Here is an 18,998-nt window from a genome sequence, read left to right as displayed (position 1 = left end):
GACCTCTGGCCGGTTGGGATTTTCAGGCCTTCCTGTAAGATGGTGTTAGTGTGGACAAACGGTGCCGAGGTGGCTGTGAACATTCACTCAGCAATTACATTACACTGAGATCGGCAGTTTGCCTTCTCCCATTGCCCCATCACACTTCAGTCAAGATCTGGATAATCAGACAAGGTGGTAGAGTCTCTATAGGGTTGTACATCATGTGTAAATGCCATCTATTTTGAGGTTTAAAAAAAAAAGTTTTCTAAACTCAATAGGTTTAAACAGAGGCATGGATCCCGAGAAATGCTGAGACAAACTCTTTGTCTTCTGCTTTATAATTCATTAAGAAATGACAGTGTAGAGGAAGAGGATTGATTGCAGCTCATGATTATTCACTCATTTTAAAGTAGAGCCATTGCACCTCTTAATTAAAATCAGATCATTTTTCATAGATTGTGGAAGAAAACAAGTGGCAGCTTCTTTTTCTTCCGACTAAAAATCCATAATCATCCATTTAGAATTTAATTGTCTGAACCTCAACCAGTTAAAATAGTGGTGACACCTAATGTGACCTTCGTCAATCAAATAGTATTGAAATCCGGTCATTAGGCAGCATTAAGCTAATTAAAAAAATAATGCAAACTCTTATAACAAAGGAAAATACAAACTTGATTCTAATTTTGAGTCAGTTGAAAGCTCATTTGTCATTGTGATTGGCTTTGTTTTGCGACCGTCAGTCAAATGTCAGCAACGTTGATTTCTGTAGTAATTACCATTTAATATTATAATTCACAAGGCATATGCCTCATGTCACTATAATGGTACCTTTCCAACTGCTAAATGACTCAGTGGCATGCCCAGAGGCTTCTGGAATAGCAGCCATTAAATTTGAGCATTACCCTTGGAACAGGTGCATCTGCAGCCTCCGTTCATTGCTGGACCCCTTGGTTTATCCACAGGCTTCTGGAACACATGAAATTAGCAGCTGGCAGGACATCAGGCAGGGGAAGCCTCTTGACTCAAGGATATGCACTTGCTTTTCCCTAACACGGAGAGCATTGATGGATTGGAGGGAAGGAGAAAGGAATGTAAAATGTGGAATGCATTGGAGGATGGAAGTATTAAAGACTATAATTAAAGACTATAATTGATAAATGGAGTGAATGTCTTGTTGTATACACTGTGAACCTCTAAGTGGCGTTTTGTCTGACTTTACCCATCTTCCAGTATCTTCCTAAACCCACTGTTCAAAATGTATTGTAGGTCAATTGTTGGAATGGGATGGCATGGTCTCATGGGCCAAAAGGGCCTGTTACCATGCTATATGTCTAACTTTAAAAAAAATAACCAAGTGGTCTCCACGATTGAAAAAGATGAAGATTAGCTGGGATAGAAGGCTGCCATTTCCTGCAAGTTGAAACTAACCTGACTTGAAGGGAAATCACTGTTTCTTAATCTTTTGGTCAAAATACTTGAGCTTTCCCGAGAGCACCATGTGAATGTCTTCACAATTGGTTCCAGAAAGTGGCTTGCCTTTTGAGGGCAAAGTGAGACGGGGCTTACATGCTGTCATCCTCACATCTTATGAGAGATTTTTAAAAAGAAAACCATCACGTCTGCTGAAATGATTCTCACTTGTCCACTTGTCAATCATTACTGGGAGTTGCTCATCTTCCTCCACTTCTGGCAGAAAATGTAATCAACAAATATTTCCCAAAGGAGGACATCTTTGGGGACACCGGGGAGCACACCCAGCTACTCGAATGAAACAAGCTGTCAACCCCTTCAGAAAAAGATCATCAACCTGAAATGTCCACTCGCACAGATATTCCCGGCCAATTGAGTTTTTACAGCATTTTCTGTTTTTTTAAATGTTGGATTTCTGACATCTGCAGTTCTGTATTTATATTCAGAAATGCTTCCACTGCTAGAGTTTGTGAAGCTAATTCTTTTATCATATTGGTAACATGAAGACAGTCAACAGACTTCCTGCTAATAGTTAGTTGTTGCATGCTTATACAAACTTAGATCTGAAAGGTGACTTCAAAACAACCATTTATACTTGTGTCCTTATCGCACCTACTCAAACCAGCCTGTAGCCCAACCATTCTCAACCTTATCTCAGCTATGCCCCTCCCTGCCCACCCCAGGACTCTGCTCAAAGTTTATGGGCTTCCTTCTCTGTGAAGCAGTCAACTTTTGGTTTCTTCCATACTTCTCTTCAAATGACTACATTTAAAAAAAAATGAAGTGAAAAGAAAACCAGGTTCCCCATTGAGAATGGCTGCACTGAAGGCATTTAGTAAGGTAGAACTTATTGTGAAGAATTAACTCTGCAGCTGAAACAGGAAGCCCCTGGATGTAGATTCTGTCATTGGTTGTAGATTCTGTCACAGGTCATGAGCTCAACAAGGATGTTGATAATGTGAATGAGATAGTCATTAACTTCAGATGAAGGGGCAGAATCCACACCCCTGCCCACATTGTCCATGGTGTCATTCACAGCCAGACTGTGACCACCCACATACTGGGGGAACAGCATCTCATCTTCCATCGGAATATCCTCCAATCGGATGGCATTAACATCAATTTCTCTGGCTTTCATTAAACCACCCTCCACCCCGCCCCTCCACTTCTTCTGTCGCCTTTCCCCAGCTCTGTCTCTCTCCATTTTCCCTCTGCCTCCTTTCACACAGCTAAAATCAATTCTCACCTCTCCTCTTATCATATCCAATTTATACCTTTTGTTGGTCTGGACTCCTCCCATATAACCATATACAGCACAGAACAGGCTAGTTTGGCCCTACTAGTCCCTGCCGGAACAAATCCCCACCCTCCTAGTCCCACTGACCAGCACCTGGTCCATACCCCTCCAATCCTCTCTCCTCCATGTAATTATCTGGTCTTTCCTTAAATGTAAATAACGTCCCTGCTTCAACCACCTCCGCCGTAAGCTTATTCCACATCCCAACCACCCTTTGCGTGAAGAAATTTCCCCTCATGTTCCCCTTATAATTTTCCCCCCTTCAATCTTAAACCATGGCCTCTGGTTTGAATATCCCCCACTCTTAATTGAAAAAGCCTATCCATGTTGACTCTCTTTTAAAATCTTGAACACCTCCATCAAATCCCCCCTCAATCTTCTACGCTCCAGAAAAAAAAAGCCCTAGGCCACTCAACCTTTCTCTATAACTCAAACCCTGACATCCTGTCAACATTCTCGTGAACCTTCTCTGCACTCTCTCTATTTTGTTTATATCCTTCCTATAATTTGGTGACCAAAACTGCACACAGTATTCCAAATTTGGCCTCACCAATGCTTTGTACAACTTCATCATAACATCCCAACTCTTGAATTCAGTACTCTGATTTATGAAGGCCAACATTCCAAATGCCTTTTTCACCACACCATCCACCTGAGTATCAGCCTTGAGGGTACTATTTACCATAACTCCTAATTCCCTTTGTTGCTCTGCACTCCTCAATTGTCTACCATTCAATATATATGACCTATTCAGATTTGCCTTTCCAAAATGCAACACTTCACCCTTATCCGTATTAAATCCCATCAGCCATTTCTCAGCCCACTCCTCTAGCTTTCTTTTTAAGCTGCAGTAATCTTCCTCACTGTCCACAACACCACCAATCTTTGTATCATCTGCAAGCTTACTTATCCAATTCCCCCAGCAAACACTTTTCATTCTTGTTCTTTGGTTATTCCTTGAAGAAGGGCTCAGGCCCAAAACATCAGCAATATATCTTTGTCTCCTAAGGATGCTGCAAGACCAGCTGAATTCGTCCAGCATTTCGGTGTGTTTTTACTTCATTCACAGTGTCTGCAGACTTTCATGTTTCAACAAGAATATTCCGACTCTCTGCTTCTTCCTAATCAGCCAATGCTCTACCCATGGCGGTATGTTTCCTAATGCTTGGTACCAAATAATCTTCCTTTTCATTGTCATCCTTATTCTCTGTAAATTGTGCTCTTTACAGACCTGCAGGAATATTAGAGATATCCTGAGGTTTGTTCCAAAGAACTGGTACTGGGTACTTTGTAATAAGCTAAAACTTAAATTTGAAAGTAATGTAAAGATGAAAATACAATGATCAAATTATAATAGAGAAAACTGGCAAGTCTTTAATGATGTGGTTTTCATTTGTGCAAACAATAGTGGTTATCAGGGTCAGTGCCAAGGGGGGCATCTGCGGGCAATGCCTCTAAGCAAGGTGCTGTGCCCTCCCATATAGTCAGGGCCATTATTCACCATCAGACCTGCCACCCCAAGGCCCCAATATTAGCATGTATCAAGCATCACTAGCGACTCTCCACCCGTCCCTACACCGCCACGTCACTAACATGCTTCAAGTGTCACTAGTGGCTAATGGCGCTGGACACCATAGAAGCAGTGCTCTCAGCCCCTACATCAGAGGGGTGCATCAGAGGGGTGGATGATGGTAACACCCCACCCCCCTCTCCACTTGTAGTTAATAATATGCACCCACGTTAAGAGATCAGCATGAAATTCCAATACAATGTTAAGTGTCGGGTCTAACTGGGGAGGAGAAGAAATTTATGAAATGCTTCGAGCATCAAAGTGGGCCTCCCAGAAATACTGGACCCATTTCAATTCTCCTACAGACAGAACCGTCCCACTGATATGGCGTAAATCCTCAACTCCATCCTAATGTACCTCAAGAATTATGCCTCATATGCCAGGCTGCCCTTTATCGACTTTGGTTCATTATTTAATACAATCATTCCCCAAAGGCTGGTGGAGAAGCTGTCCTCACTGGGATTGAACACCACTCTCTGTAAATGGATTCTGGACTTCCTAATGGTAAGATCGGTCTGTCAGGTCGATAGCAGAATGCCAAGCACTGGCACACCTCAAGGATGTGTGTTCAGTCTGCTCCTGTTCATACAAGTGACCCATGACTGCAACACCAGATCCAGTTCCAACAGAGTCATTAAGTTTGCAGGTGTCATGACTGTAGTTGGCCTGATCAGCAACAAAGATGGGTCTCACTGCAGAGAAGAGGTAGAAAATCTCATGAATGGTACATGAATTACAACCTGTCTCAACAACGATGAGATAAAGGAGATGACTGTGGACTTCAGGAGGACCAGTGATGATGACCCTCCAATAGATATTAACATCTCAGTAGTTGCCAGAGTAGAGAAAACCAATTTTAAGAAGTGACTTATCCTGGGAGACACATGTCCTCTCCTGTCAGGAATTAGCAACAGAAGACGAAGGCAGGCAAGGCTACCAGTCACCGTCCAGTCAACTTTCCACAGGAACTCTATCAAGAGCATCCTGACTGGATTACATCACAGTGTGGTACTGTGGCTGTGGAGCATTGGATTGGAGGTCAATGTACAGGAGCATAAGAGCAGCAGAGAAGATCACTGAGGGCATCCTCCCCTCCATTGATGTGATCTACTGGAATTGCTGTCTGAAGATAGCCCTTCCCATCCTGCACAAAACATCTTTCAACCCACTCCCATTAGGAAAGAAATATAGGAATATCAGAGCCAGAACCACCAGGCTGAGAAACAGCTTCTTCCCTCAGGGAGTGAAACTGCTGAACGATCAAATGAACTGCTCATACAAACCTCCCGAGACGCTGCTTTTCTAAAACAATATTTACAGTACAACTCTGATTTTTCAAAATGGTCAGGACCGGCCCTATGTTGGATAAATATTTTTTTGTTGGAGAACTGGTCATTTTTAAAATAGCAACAGGAAATCACTTGTATCAATGTTTAAACAACTCAGACAGCAAGGGAAGGTGTTTTAAGCATTAAAATAATGTTCAATTCTCACCAAAAAAAAACTGGCTGCCACGGATCACCGAGACCTCCCAACCGCCACCACCGATCCTCCCGCCATGTTGCCACCACTGCCGCTGATCCCCAGGGAGGCTTCCCGACCCAGTGGAACACTCACTGGTGAGTTGGTGGGCTCCTGTTTTCCCAGTCACCGGAGCTCCTGACACTGGAATCCCAACTCCGAATTCTCTCCTAGGCTTATTGCATGTGCACATTGGGGTGTATGGTGTGCGTGTGAGGTAGTAGGCCGAGGGGAGTGTTTGGAGTCAGTGTCCAGTGTGCCAAGGATGGATGGAGCAAAAGGGATAGGAGAGGAGGGGAAGGGAGAGAGGGAAGGAAGGGGAGAGCGAGGGAGAGGAGAAGAGGGAGGGAAGGGGAGAGGAGACACCATTGAGCTCAAGGTCCCGCCCCTGCCTGGGACGCTGCTCTCCTCGATGACACCGGGACAAAGGATTCTTCCGACCGCTTGCAGCTGGGAGACAGTGGCATGCCGTTTGAGTGGGAGAGTTGGAGAGAAAAGTCAATAGGGGAAGGTAAAGGAGAAATGGAAAGAGAGAGGGAGAGAGTCAGCTGAAACGAGGACAATTGTCTTTCTAATTTCATGATGAATTCATTTTTTTCAACCTGTGAGGTCAGTTTGGCTCCAAATAAAATTGGATAAATGAGAATTTCTGATTTGTTTTGGATATACTAATTTATCCAATTTTTAAAAAAAATTTAGATAAATGAAAATTTTGGATAATTGGAGATGTACTGTATAAAGGTAATCACATGCTGCATACGTTTGCTTTGTATGTATGTGTGTTCTGTCTTGCATTTTATTGCACTGAGGACCAAAGAATGCTGTTTCTACAGTTGTACTTACGCTATTGGATGATAATAAACTTGAACTAAACTAAATCTTTTTGAATTTAATAATTTTGCTTACTTTGAATTGTGATATGCATATGAATTTATGAAATCTACAGTTGACCTTTTAAGTTCTGACAGATGTAAATTCAAGACTACCTGAGTTACCCACCAGAACTGCTATTACACATGATCCATTTTGTTGCATGCCTGTCGAATTTTTCAATCTTATTTTTCTGAACAGGAGCAGGATGTAGGAGTTTGTAGGAGACTGAGCTGAGGCGGGAACAGGATGAAGAAAAGAGATTCATCCTGAAAATTTTCTTGCTTGGTTCAAAAGTGGCAGGCAGCAATTTATCAGGTTGTGCATGGCGTGAATTGGAAGACCACAACATAGATATGGTTAAATGAACCTCTGCCTATCTGAACGAATAGGTTCACTCAGTAAAGATATAAGAGACCACACTTAACTTTGGATTCCACCTATTGCATTGGTTTTAAAGATGGATACCACTTGGATTCTTTTGTGTGTACTATTTTTTTTCTTTGATTGCCAACAAAACAAACGATATATATTCCTGTTGTGGGGAACAGTGATTGTGGTGCGCTGAGGTACAGCAAGCAAGCGCAAAACTCAAAAGACTGTACAACAGGCTTTATTCAGGTAAAAGTCTGAACACCAGTTCATGCTTCTGTGACTCCCATGTGACTGGCTCAGGAGGGGCCGGCTCAGGTTTATAATCAGGATGGCTGATTGACAGCCAGCCAGTCTATTCAGGTCGACTGATTGACAGTCGGCAGGAGCCTTAGGTGGGCTTCCTGCAGGTATAGAGTTCGACCCCTGCAGTAGGCTGGTGGTCGTATCAGCACAGTGATGTAATTTATTCAATCTCCTGCTGTGATTGTCCTGAAGACATGCCTTCATGCCTTATATCCAACAGATGCAAATAATTTATCTAAAGAATGGGATTTATTAAAACAATTCCTGAAGATAAAATGGTGCCATTGCCAATGCCACTGTTACGGCAGCGTTGCCACTAGTGTAGACCCATGGGGATCGAGGAGTGGAGGTACATAGCTCCCACAGGGTCCAACCACCCAGTTTCTGCGGCTGAAAGACCCACGCACCGGGCAGGCTGCTGGCGGCTCGAGGCGAGGAATCCACGGAGACTGCTGTTGGGAGATTCGCGCTGGGCTGCAGACTGCTGGAGACTGGCTTGAAACTGGCTGAAGGGGTACCAGGTATCGGAACCAGAATGCCGATGGCGCTGAGGGTTTCCTGACTGGGTTGGAGGTTTGGATGTGGAGCTCGGGTCACAAACAGTTTGGACTGAAGTCTGGGTGGCTGGAGGCTGCGGAAGCGCTGGAGGCAAATCCACGGACTCTGGGGCGGACTCTCCTTTGCTTCTCTTTCTGGGACTGCAAGAGGCACCTCAGGCCACATCTGCTGATGGCGAATCTTGTCTGCCTTGCAGCAGGCAAAAACAATTTCATGTAATATCAGTGTTTTATTGCAACGACAATAAATTGAGTCTTGAATTTTGACATCGAGTCAGCCTAATTTTTGGATGAGTGGTTCTCCACTTCTGCTCCACTATAATGTGATGGATATGCTTTCAATCACGTCCACTGTTCTGCTTTTCCAGTCAGACTGTGCACATATTCCTTTTGACACATGGAGTCAAGAGCATGCTTGAGCAAAGGCCTTCATAAAGCCTTTCGAGGAATCCCACCAGACCTGACATGATAATGCAGAAGTTGCAGATGAAACACTGAAAAGCAGGGCCAAAAACCATATGGTGATTTCAGATTGGTTGCCAGAGTACATACAAGACATCACATGCAACCCTGAGGTTCCTTTTACCTGTGGGCGCGCAGAATTACCACTAATTAACTGTACATGGTGTGAACATGTAAACTCTCAAAAGAACTGTAAACATGATACATGATAGAGGAATTAGGGGATATGGGGAGAAGGCAGGTAGGTGGAGTTTGGTCATAAATTAGATCAGCCATGATCTTATTGAATGGCGGAGCAGGCTCGATGGGCCATTTTTGGGCTACTCCTGTTCCTACTTCCTATGTTCCTATGTAACAGATAACAAATGCAAACAAAATGACTGTGCAATACAGGGACAGCAAAGAACATCCATAAAGTGCACAAATAAGAGTTCTTAAATGAGTCCCTGATTGAGATCGCTGTTGGGGAGTCTGAAGGTGGAGGGGTAGCAGCTGCTCCTGAACCTGATGGTGCGAGTCATGTGGCGTGTGCTTGGTGCTGTGGGTCTTTGATGATTGCTCTTGATAAAGCATACGTTGCAGAATGAGGGCCGAAACAGGTCTCATAAGAAGCCCCTAAGGATACCACTAAACCCCCAAGCACAACCATAGAACCTCTCATGAATTCTTGGACAAGAACTATCGAGACTGGGTTACAATAATCAGTGAACTCAGTGACAGAATCGTTTAGGCTAAGAAATCAAACTGAATCACGACGACTGTCTTCTCTGCAATAATCAAACAAAAAAAAAACCTGGTCATAATTAAGCACTTAGCTTTGGAAATACATGGGGTAAGTAGAACTTCTTCTCAAGGCTATGAAAGATCTATTCAATGTAGATATCTCCATCAAATTATAGGTCATTGCACTCATGTGTAAACATTAACCATAATTAAACACTTCACTGTTATGCAGCCAGAATAAAATATGGATCTTAAGCTATGTGGCATGCTTTATACATTTGCTATGCAAGCTAATGCTGAGCGTCTGTATACATTAACTGATAGGGTTTACACATAATTTAAAAAAAGAATTTGGTAGGATATTGCAGAATAATCATTGCCGCATAGTTCTAGTTAAATAGAAATGATCCATTGCACCTGCTTCATATCTTAAATCTCATCCGTTGCTCAGAGAGAAAAAAATGTGGTTTCGGTGAACTGTTCCAATGTGCATTCAGTCTTCAGCAGCATTTTAATCTTTTGTGTGTAGGAAGATTTCTGCTTCTGGTGATTGTTATGGTGAGACAAAGCTTTTTATCCACTGGCTGCATGAATTATTTCCTAATCAGATGGTGAAAAAAGATGATTATTTATTAAACTGACGGGCAGGCCTCGCACATCTGAAAGATGCAGAAACTACAGATGGTCAAATCTGCAATTCATAAAAAGTGCTGGAGAAACAAAACAGGCCACTCAGCATCCATAGGATATAAAGGGTAACCAGCGTTTAGGGGAAGGAAGGATTCAGAGCCAAAACATGATTGATTTCTGCATCTTATGGGTGCTGCGTGACCTGCTGAGTTGCTCCATCATTTTTAAAACTATTTTATTTACAAATTTAAAACCAAAATAATTCAAAAATTATTTCAAAAAATTATGCATATAGTATATATAATCCCATCCCCCCCCCCTACCTCCCCTTCCCCCAACCCATAAAGAATAAAATAAAAATAAAGAAAAACTGGAAGATGCCAAGAGAATGAAACATTTATATCGTAAAGTCTATATTGGAGTTTACCAAGAAATGAGGTCTTCAGAGAGTCTATTAAACAAGCAAACCCAGATTGTAAATATGGGGTCCATATTTTCCAAAAGACATGACATTTATCTCATAGGCTATAAGTAATCTTCGCAACTACAAAGTTCTGCATACCATCTTTCCATACCTAAATCTATTTCTGACTTCCATGATATTATAACCATATAACCATATAAAAATTACAGTACGAAAACAGGCCATATTGGCCCATCTAGTCTGCACTGATTTAAGTGAAACTTTACTAGTTCCACCTACCTTCTCCCTGCCCATAGCCCTCCAACCCCCTTAAATCCATGTACTCATCCAACCTCCTCTTAAATGACAAAATTGACCCTGCTGCAACCACCTCTCCTGGAAAGTCATTCCACTCAGTCACCACTTTCTGAGTGAAGAAGCTATCTCTTATGTTACTTCTAAAGTTTTCCCCCCTAACTCTTAACATGACCCCTCATTCCAATCTCACCTTCCCTCAAGGGGAAGAGCCTATTCACATCTACTCTATCTATTCCCCTCATCATTTTATATACCTCTTATCAAATCCCCATCAACCTTTTACGCTCCAATGAATAAAGACTCAGTCTACTCAATCTTTCTCCGTATTCTAGATACTGCAATCCAGGCAACTTTTGAAAAAATCTTCTCTGCACCCTCTCTACCTCATTGATATACTTCCTATAATTTGGAGACCACAACTGCACACATAAATTTCCTAGATATTGCTAAAGCAAATAGTAGAAATTCAGTTTGATGCATATTTAATTTTAGTTTTGATCTTATAACCTTAATAAAAATTTGTTGCAAAAAAATGACCTACCCCTAATCAAAAGTGTCTAACTTTAGGGCATTGCCAAGTTGAATGCAAAAATGTTTAAATCTCAGATCTACACCTAAAACATAAATCCGATATAGCAGGATTTAATCTATTTAATTTCTGTGGAGTCAAATATAATTGATGTAAAACATTATATTGGACTGACCTATATCTTACATTTAAAGTTTTAGTCATATTACATAACTCCATCCAAACCTTTTCATTTATTTGTGTCATTTCTCCAGCACTTTTATGTATTGCACTAAACCACAGCATCTGCAGATTTTCTATTTAACTCCAGAGACCAGAATCATGAGTGAACAATGAGAAGCTCCCTCATCCATTGCCAGAGTGAGGCTAAACATGAATTTGAGGAAGAACATCACATAATCCTCCTGGATAGCCTTTAACCCAAAAGCATAAATGCTGAATTTTCCAATTTTAGATAAGCATACCTCTTTCCACATCAACTGTTCCTATCTCTTCTTTCTCAGCTCTTATTTTAACTTTGCTCTCTCATTTCATTGCCATGTATTTTTTTTTTACTCCCTTTACACCTGATATCTCTCCTTCTGAATTTAGACTCAATAAAGACCCCAGAGCCAAACATTGATTGACTGTTTCTCCCCAAGGATACAAAGGTTCCTCCCCAACAACTGTGTAACAGATGTCTGTGATTTTTGGGCTGTTCCTGGAGTTGCACACAGAGACAGACATCCAGATCTGTTGGCAAAAAATTAACTCAGTGAGAGGCACCCTTTCATCTTCCCGAAACTTGATGGCCTTCATGAAATGTCAGTCAGGGAACGCTGCCGATGGGCACATGCCAGGCTGCCAGAGATCAGGCTGAGGGATGACATGAGGCTTGTTGCAGCCCTACACAGAAGCTCACAGTCTGGGATCTTTCTGCTACCAGACATTGAGTGGATAAGATTGGACTGGAAGCCACTCAAACATCAGATTGGGGAGTACCTCTGAGGAGGGGGTAGGCATATCAGTGGTGTTATCAATGGTAATGTGACAAGATACAATACAAACATACATGACACCACAAATGTGAAAGGTCCTTGGTTTGCATGCATACATTTAATTGTGAATAAACTTTATTTCGAAATAAAAACAAAGACTGTTTCTCTCCAAGACGCAGCCTGACTGGCTGAGTCTCTCCAGCTTCTTTTTCTAAATTCAGTACATTACATAATGACAGTCCAACTTGAAGGCTGAAATTATGCAGACACACTAGTTTACAAGCACAGTGGCTACATTATAGACATGGAAAATTCTGAAGGTTGAGAATGAATCCAAAGTATTTCTTACACAAAAAAATTATTTTCCCTGTACAATAAATAGGTTGATACACTGAAGAAGATGAGGGGTATTAACCAAAGAATATTAACCAAAGAATTACAGGTCAAATACTAGGGCACCTGGCACCCAGATTTGAATCCTTCTATCTCTGTAAGGAGTTTGCATGTTCTCCCAGTGACCACGAGGGTTTCCTCTGGATGCTCTGGTTTTCTCCCAGGTTCCAAAGAGTAGGTTGATTGGTCATATGGGTGTATTTGAGCAATGCAGTCTTGTGGGCCGGAAGGGCCTGGCAATGTGCTGTATCTCTAAATTAAAATCTACAGGTCAGGCAATGTATATCACCCGACTTGGGAGAGGAAAAATTGTGGATAGAGAGCATAAATTGTGGATAGAGCAAACATTCTCTTAGATCGACCAGAGGAGATGGTGGTGGATGCAACTGTTTTTGACCACTTTGGGCTAGTAAATGCCAAGGGATGCCATTTGTACCATGAAGAAACTTCCCTCTCATTAATACTGACTAGGTCTGTAGCACACTGATGAATGTCTTAATTTAAAGAGACTATAATATTTAAAGTGGCAACTCACAGACTATTGAACATTTACTTCTGAAATCTATTCCATTTTATTGTTCTTTTGTGCTTTGTTTTACTACAGGGCATATTTGAGTTTCAAATGGAAATGGGACTAGCTTTGGTTGGATGGTGTCTCAAGGTTTAACACTGCTAATGGCCACCAGCAAAGGTCTGACAAAAAAAAAAACATTTACCTAATGGAGGACTTTCGTTGTCTGCAAAACATGTCCAATTCCTTCATCTGAGGAGATGCAAAAAAAGTCACTAAAAGATAAATGTGCTTCAACTTCACCGAAATCCATTAATTAAGTTGAATACTAATGAACTGTAAAACTACTATTACTAAAATGAGAATTACAAAACGCATAATTAAGGATTCTTCATGGAAGTAGGAAGATTTGTTACCTATTGAGACATAATGGTACTACACCAGTACAACAGAGATTGAGTATAGAAATATGTATAAAATTAATAACTCAAGCTGGGGTGAATGCTTATTAGTCTTGCATTCACTCAGTGCAGATTCTGTTGACTGCAAGATGAATTATTGCAAAGAGCGGTCAACACAAGCTCTGTGGTTTGTCAGCATTGAGTCTACTTACTTGTGTTAACCATGTATTGCAATAAATTTGTTATTTTCCTGTGCTACCTCACGTATCCTGTACCCAGAACAAACCACTCCCCACCCCCACTCCGCCACTGCCCCCTCCTTTCCAATCAGATTTCCCCAAACCCTCTTTGTCCTACAGTAATACTTCTTGGTGCTTTTTGGAAATATGAAACAGGAAATGCTGGAAATACTCAACAGTTCAGGCAGCATCTGTGGAAAGCAAAATAAATTGTCGACATTTCAGGCCAAAGACCTTCAGTCAGCATTCCTGACCTTTTGAGTTCCTCCAGCATTGTGTGTGTTGCTTAGTCTTGGTAACTCTTTGAACGGTACAGCCTGAAGATTACAGTAATATTGCATGATAATATTAAATATGAAAAGTGACTGAAGAAATCATAATGTGAAATATTTCTGAACTAAATAGCCAACTGAGAATCTGCTCTGATTTTTAACAATGTGAATCTTTTGAAAGTTATGTGGCTTATAATTGGTTTCTAACTGCTTCATGGCATTGGAGGGCTGTTAAGAAAGATCAATGTTGATAAGAAGAACAATGTAGATACATATACAAAATTACATTTTGTACCTTACTAGCACCAAATTATAAAATGCATTGAAGATTACAAATTAACTGCACAATTAATTTATGTATATTTAGAAGACTCAATTTAAAAGGGAAGTATTTCAGAAGGGGAATATTGGGTTAGTAATTCAGATGACCAGACAACTGAACTAACTGTGGGAATTCACATCCAACACCTGCTTTAGGGCATTTTAATTCAAGTAAGTAAATAAAATGGAAAATTAAAGTTATAATCAGAAGTGATAATTCAGCCTCTGGTGGTTCACTGACATCAACCAATCTAGTGTTAACCTCTGCAAAGTTATTGGCCTTTGTAAGTCATTCAGTACAGGTGAAAAGGGTTGGGCAATTAATATTGAAAATGGCAGTAAGTCCAAAAGGAGAGAATGATTGAAGTTTCTACTTATAAAAGTAAGGTCATGTGCAGGAAATGTGGTAAGTAATGGATGCCAAATGAAAGAGCTGAAGGACGAGAAACTTTGGTCTGATTATTCGCAAGGTCCAGTTCAAGTTCAAGTTTATTATCATCTGATTGTACATATGCATATACAGCCCAATGAAACAGTGCATCTCCGGACCATAGTGCCCACCTACAGACACACAGTGCACCCAAAGCACAATCCACATATATGCGTAGTGATCTAAAATAAAGATATATAAAAGTAATGTACAGGTTTCTAACTTTGTTCAACAGTCTTAGCACCTGTGAGGAGAGGCCACTTTCCAACCTGGGCAATTCTGGTTTTTATCCTCCTCCACCACTTCGTTGAAGATACTGTGGGATGGATGGTAAGGGTCCTCAACAAATTCTCTTAGCCCCCTTTAAGCATTGCTCCCTGCAGATATCGTTGATAGAGGGAAGGGAGACACCAGTGAACTTCTCAGTGGTTTTAATCACCTTCCTGGGCATTGTTCCATGTCTTATTTAAGCCACTACCTGGAACATGATGTGCAATTTCCTGCCACGTTCCTTATAAAAAGACTTTTGAGGGCATTAAGAGGAAAGTGATGAGAAACCATTCTTCCATCAAGAAAGCATTTGTAGGACTGAGCTCCTTCGCACTGAATAAAAATAGATTGAGATGGGCCATCTCAGTGAGAAGGTGATTTAATTTAAACTCAGGTTTCAGCAACCTCAATGAAATCAGATCTGGTGTTGCCACAGAAGAAGAATTTAAAGATGGGAAAGAATCTCATCAATTCCAGGTAATGATGTGTCAGTCAACCATTTTTACAAGGGTCCCGATGAATATCTGGTTAAGAATGGCAGTGAACATTACATAGATGACACACATTGATGTTCAAATACATTATGAGTGCTCTAAGCCTCTTGAGATTGCAGACAGGTCAACTGAAGAAAGCAACTAATAGAAGCTAGATTGCTAGTTTGAACTTCCATACTGTTCTTTTCAAGGGCCACTTTTGCCTTGCAAAGATTTCAAGGTGGGAATTCATCGTTGCCAGGAAATTGCACTTGAACTCCACAAGAGAGAAAGGAGCTTCTGGAAGCAATGGGTTCACAATAATAAATAGGAACACCACAGAGCAGAAAATAATGGCTGAGTGATGGAAGGTGAAGACAGGTTGCACTTTTCACAGTCCTAGGAAATCCAAATGTCTTTGCAGCTAACACACCTTTGAAATCCAATCACATTGCAAAGTGGGAAATGCAGGAATATATTTGTGCACAACTAATTTCCACGAGCATCAATGAGAAAATGACCTGATAATCTGTTTTATTTCAATGATATTTTTAACCATATAACTATATAACAATTATAGTATGGAAACAGGCCATATCGGCTCTTCTCGTCCACACCGATTTAAGTGAAACTCCACTAGTTCCACCTACCTGCTCCCTTCCCATAACCCTCCAACCCCCTCACATTCAACAGTTAAATATTGGAAAGCCACCAGCGATAATTTTTCTACTCATTTTTAGAATTTTAAAGACAGAAAATCAAACAGCACAGAAATGGGTCCTTTCACCCATCAAAACCATGCGAAACATTTTGTCCATCTCATCCTCTTTACAATTACGCAGCATATGGAATTGCATGACAAAATTCAGGGTAGAATGGCAAAGAGATAAGTTTGCTGTACAGTTAAACAATGCAAAGCATCATAAGTTTTTACTCATGAGAAGTCCATTCAAAAGTTTGATAACGGCAGGAAATAATCAGTCCTTGAATCTGGTGGTGCATTATTTTTTCAAACTTGTATCTTATGCCTGGCAAGAAGGGAGAGAAAATAAGGTGACCGGGATGGGATGAGTCCTGTAATAGGTTGGCTGCTTTCCTAAGGCAGCAGGAGATGAAGATGGAGTCAATTGAGGGGAGGCTGGTTTGTGCAATGGCCTGCACATTCACAACTCTTTGTGGATTTGCGTGATCTTGGGCAGAACAGTTCTAGTTCCAAACTGTGATGTATCAAGACAGAATCTTTAGAAATTGGTAAGGGACACTGACTTCATGATGAATGTCCTGAGGTTTCTGAGGAAACAAATGAGTTGGTGTGCTTTCTTGGCCATCACGTCAGTGAGGTTGGATCAGGGCAGATTGTTAATGATGGTTTACATTTAAAACCCTCCTGAATCTTCATTTCTGCACAGATATTACAGACAAGGATATGTGCTCCATCCCTGATGCCCATGATCAGGTCCTTCATCTTGCTGACATTGAGGTAGAGCTTCTGTGGATTCTCTATCTCCTTCACATCCGCTGTCACATAACTGTTTGGGATCCAGCTAACAATGCTGCTGTCATCTGCAAACATACAAATTGAGCTGCATTTAGTCTCACAGTCATGAGTGTCTAGACCACACATGTCAAACTCAGGCCCGCGGGCCAAATTTGGCCCGTGCTATAGTAATATTTGGCCCGCAAGATCATATCAAATATGTATTAGAGCTGGCCCGCTGGCCGCCGCGCCAGTATAGCGCATGCACAGCTAATACTACAAATCCCAGAATGCTTTGCAAATGCATTGGCGCCGGCCCGTCAGCCCGCTAATCGCCCCCACCTCCTCTCTTTACTTTCATTAGTATCTGCGACCTGTCGCCTAACTCACACGTAATAAACCCCTTACGAAAAATGGCCAAACGAAAGACACAAAACAGGACCTTTCAAGACAGGTGGAAGGCAAACTCTGACCCCAGAGTTTGATGAACTTGCATCTAAGAAGAGATGCCAAGTATCTGCTTTAGACCCAGGTGCATCAGAGTAAATCACAGTGTAACAAGCTAAGCTTGGATTAATATTTTCTTTGGTTAACTTTGGACTGTTCATAGTTGAAAGATTGGATTTTCATTGAAGCAAGTTGTCATTTTTTTTGACTTGGCTTGTGAAAAAAAATACATTTAAAAGGAGCTTAAAGGCTATAGAGAAATATTATTTATTGAATATTTTATTTCTCATTTGTTAATGCTTCTTCTGCAAAGAGTTTAACCAAAACTATTATTAAACATTTATTTTAATAAGAAAAAGTTTAACATTACCTATGTTGAAAGAAGAGAAAACATGCAGATGTTGTTGAAAATTTTCAATAAATATTTAGTTTGGGCCACGACTTAGTCCAAGTTTTTAATTCTGGCCCTCCGTGAATTTAAGTTTGACGCCCCTGGTCTAGACTAAACACACAGCAAAGATCTCAGCATTTAATCCATACAGTGCACAAAGTAACGATTCCTTCCACAACTACCCTCTGCCTCTTATTCCAATTGAATTCAGAAGATAATAATGAATTCAATGAATGAATAGGTGGAAAAGAGATATAAAGAATCCTTTTAGACGAACGGAACAGAAACTAGATTTTTCCAATTCTTTTTGATTTTGGTGCACTCGTCCATTAATTTTCTCTCGGCTCTCTTTACTTTGTTTTGCTGACACACCAGTGGAATTAGAAGATTATAGCTGAAGACATGGGAAAAGATGAAAGTCTGGTGTTTTTGTACATGCAGAGGAACAAAAAGCTACAGTTAATCAATGAGAAAATTTCCCCACATGCCCCACAATCCTGCACCTCCCCAATACACACTTGTGAGTAATTAACCTACTAATCCTTTACGTCTTTGGATTGTGGGAGGAAGCTGGAGCACCTGGGGGTAATCCACACAGAAATGGGGAGAACGTGCAAACTCCTTGCAGACAGCACCAGATTCAAACCCTCGTTCACTGGCACTGAAACTAGCATTGCGTTAACTACTGCTCTATTCCTGCTGGCCTTTGTTTACAAATCCATCTGGGATCTGAAATTTGCTTTCCTGCTGCTGTTGCAGACCCAGGAGGTGGAGTAGAGCCGTGATCTTTCCACACTTTTCTGCACCTTGGTGCAGTGGACCAGGCCTGCCTGGGCCAAGCTGTCAGAATGCTGTGGTTGGGAAGACTTCTGTCTGTCCCACTGGATTGCTGTGTGTAATGTAAGCAGCGAAATGCGGCAGTTATTGTGGATTCTGGATTGGGTTTGGCAGCAAATGGACTCACACCATCCCACAGATGAATGGCTTCTGGGAATGAGGAATCAGCTCCTAGATTCAATTAGGTGAGCTGGTGAGCAAGCCTCAGGTGTGCCATCAGCTTCCTTACCCTTTGGGGATTTAGATCCAAGGATTGAGGAGGTGCAATCTGGATCCAGGTTATCAGGATGCTGGAGATGGCTAGATTGGGGGAGGTGACAAAATCCAAGGGCACCCAATATCTCTGGAGAAGTTCTGTTTTCAAGTCAAGTCAACTTCATTTATCGTTCATACCATGCTCACATAGTAGGACGAGATATAATGTTGCTGAATAGCTTGGTGACTCTTCGTTTGCTTTTGCAGGTCAAACAACAGTTCGGTTTTTTTGTGTATGTTGTGTACATGACAATGAATTGAATTTTGAACCTTGAATCTTGGTCATGTATTCCA

Source organism: Narcine bancroftii, chromosome 2, assembly GCF_036971445.1.
Source record: "Narcine bancroftii isolate sNarBan1 chromosome 2, sNarBan1.hap1, whole genome shotgun sequence".
Lineage (NCBI taxonomy): Eukaryota > Metazoa > Chordata > Chondrichthyes > Torpediniformes > Narcinidae > Narcine > Narcine bancroftii.
This window is presented reverse-complemented; position numbering follows the sequence as displayed.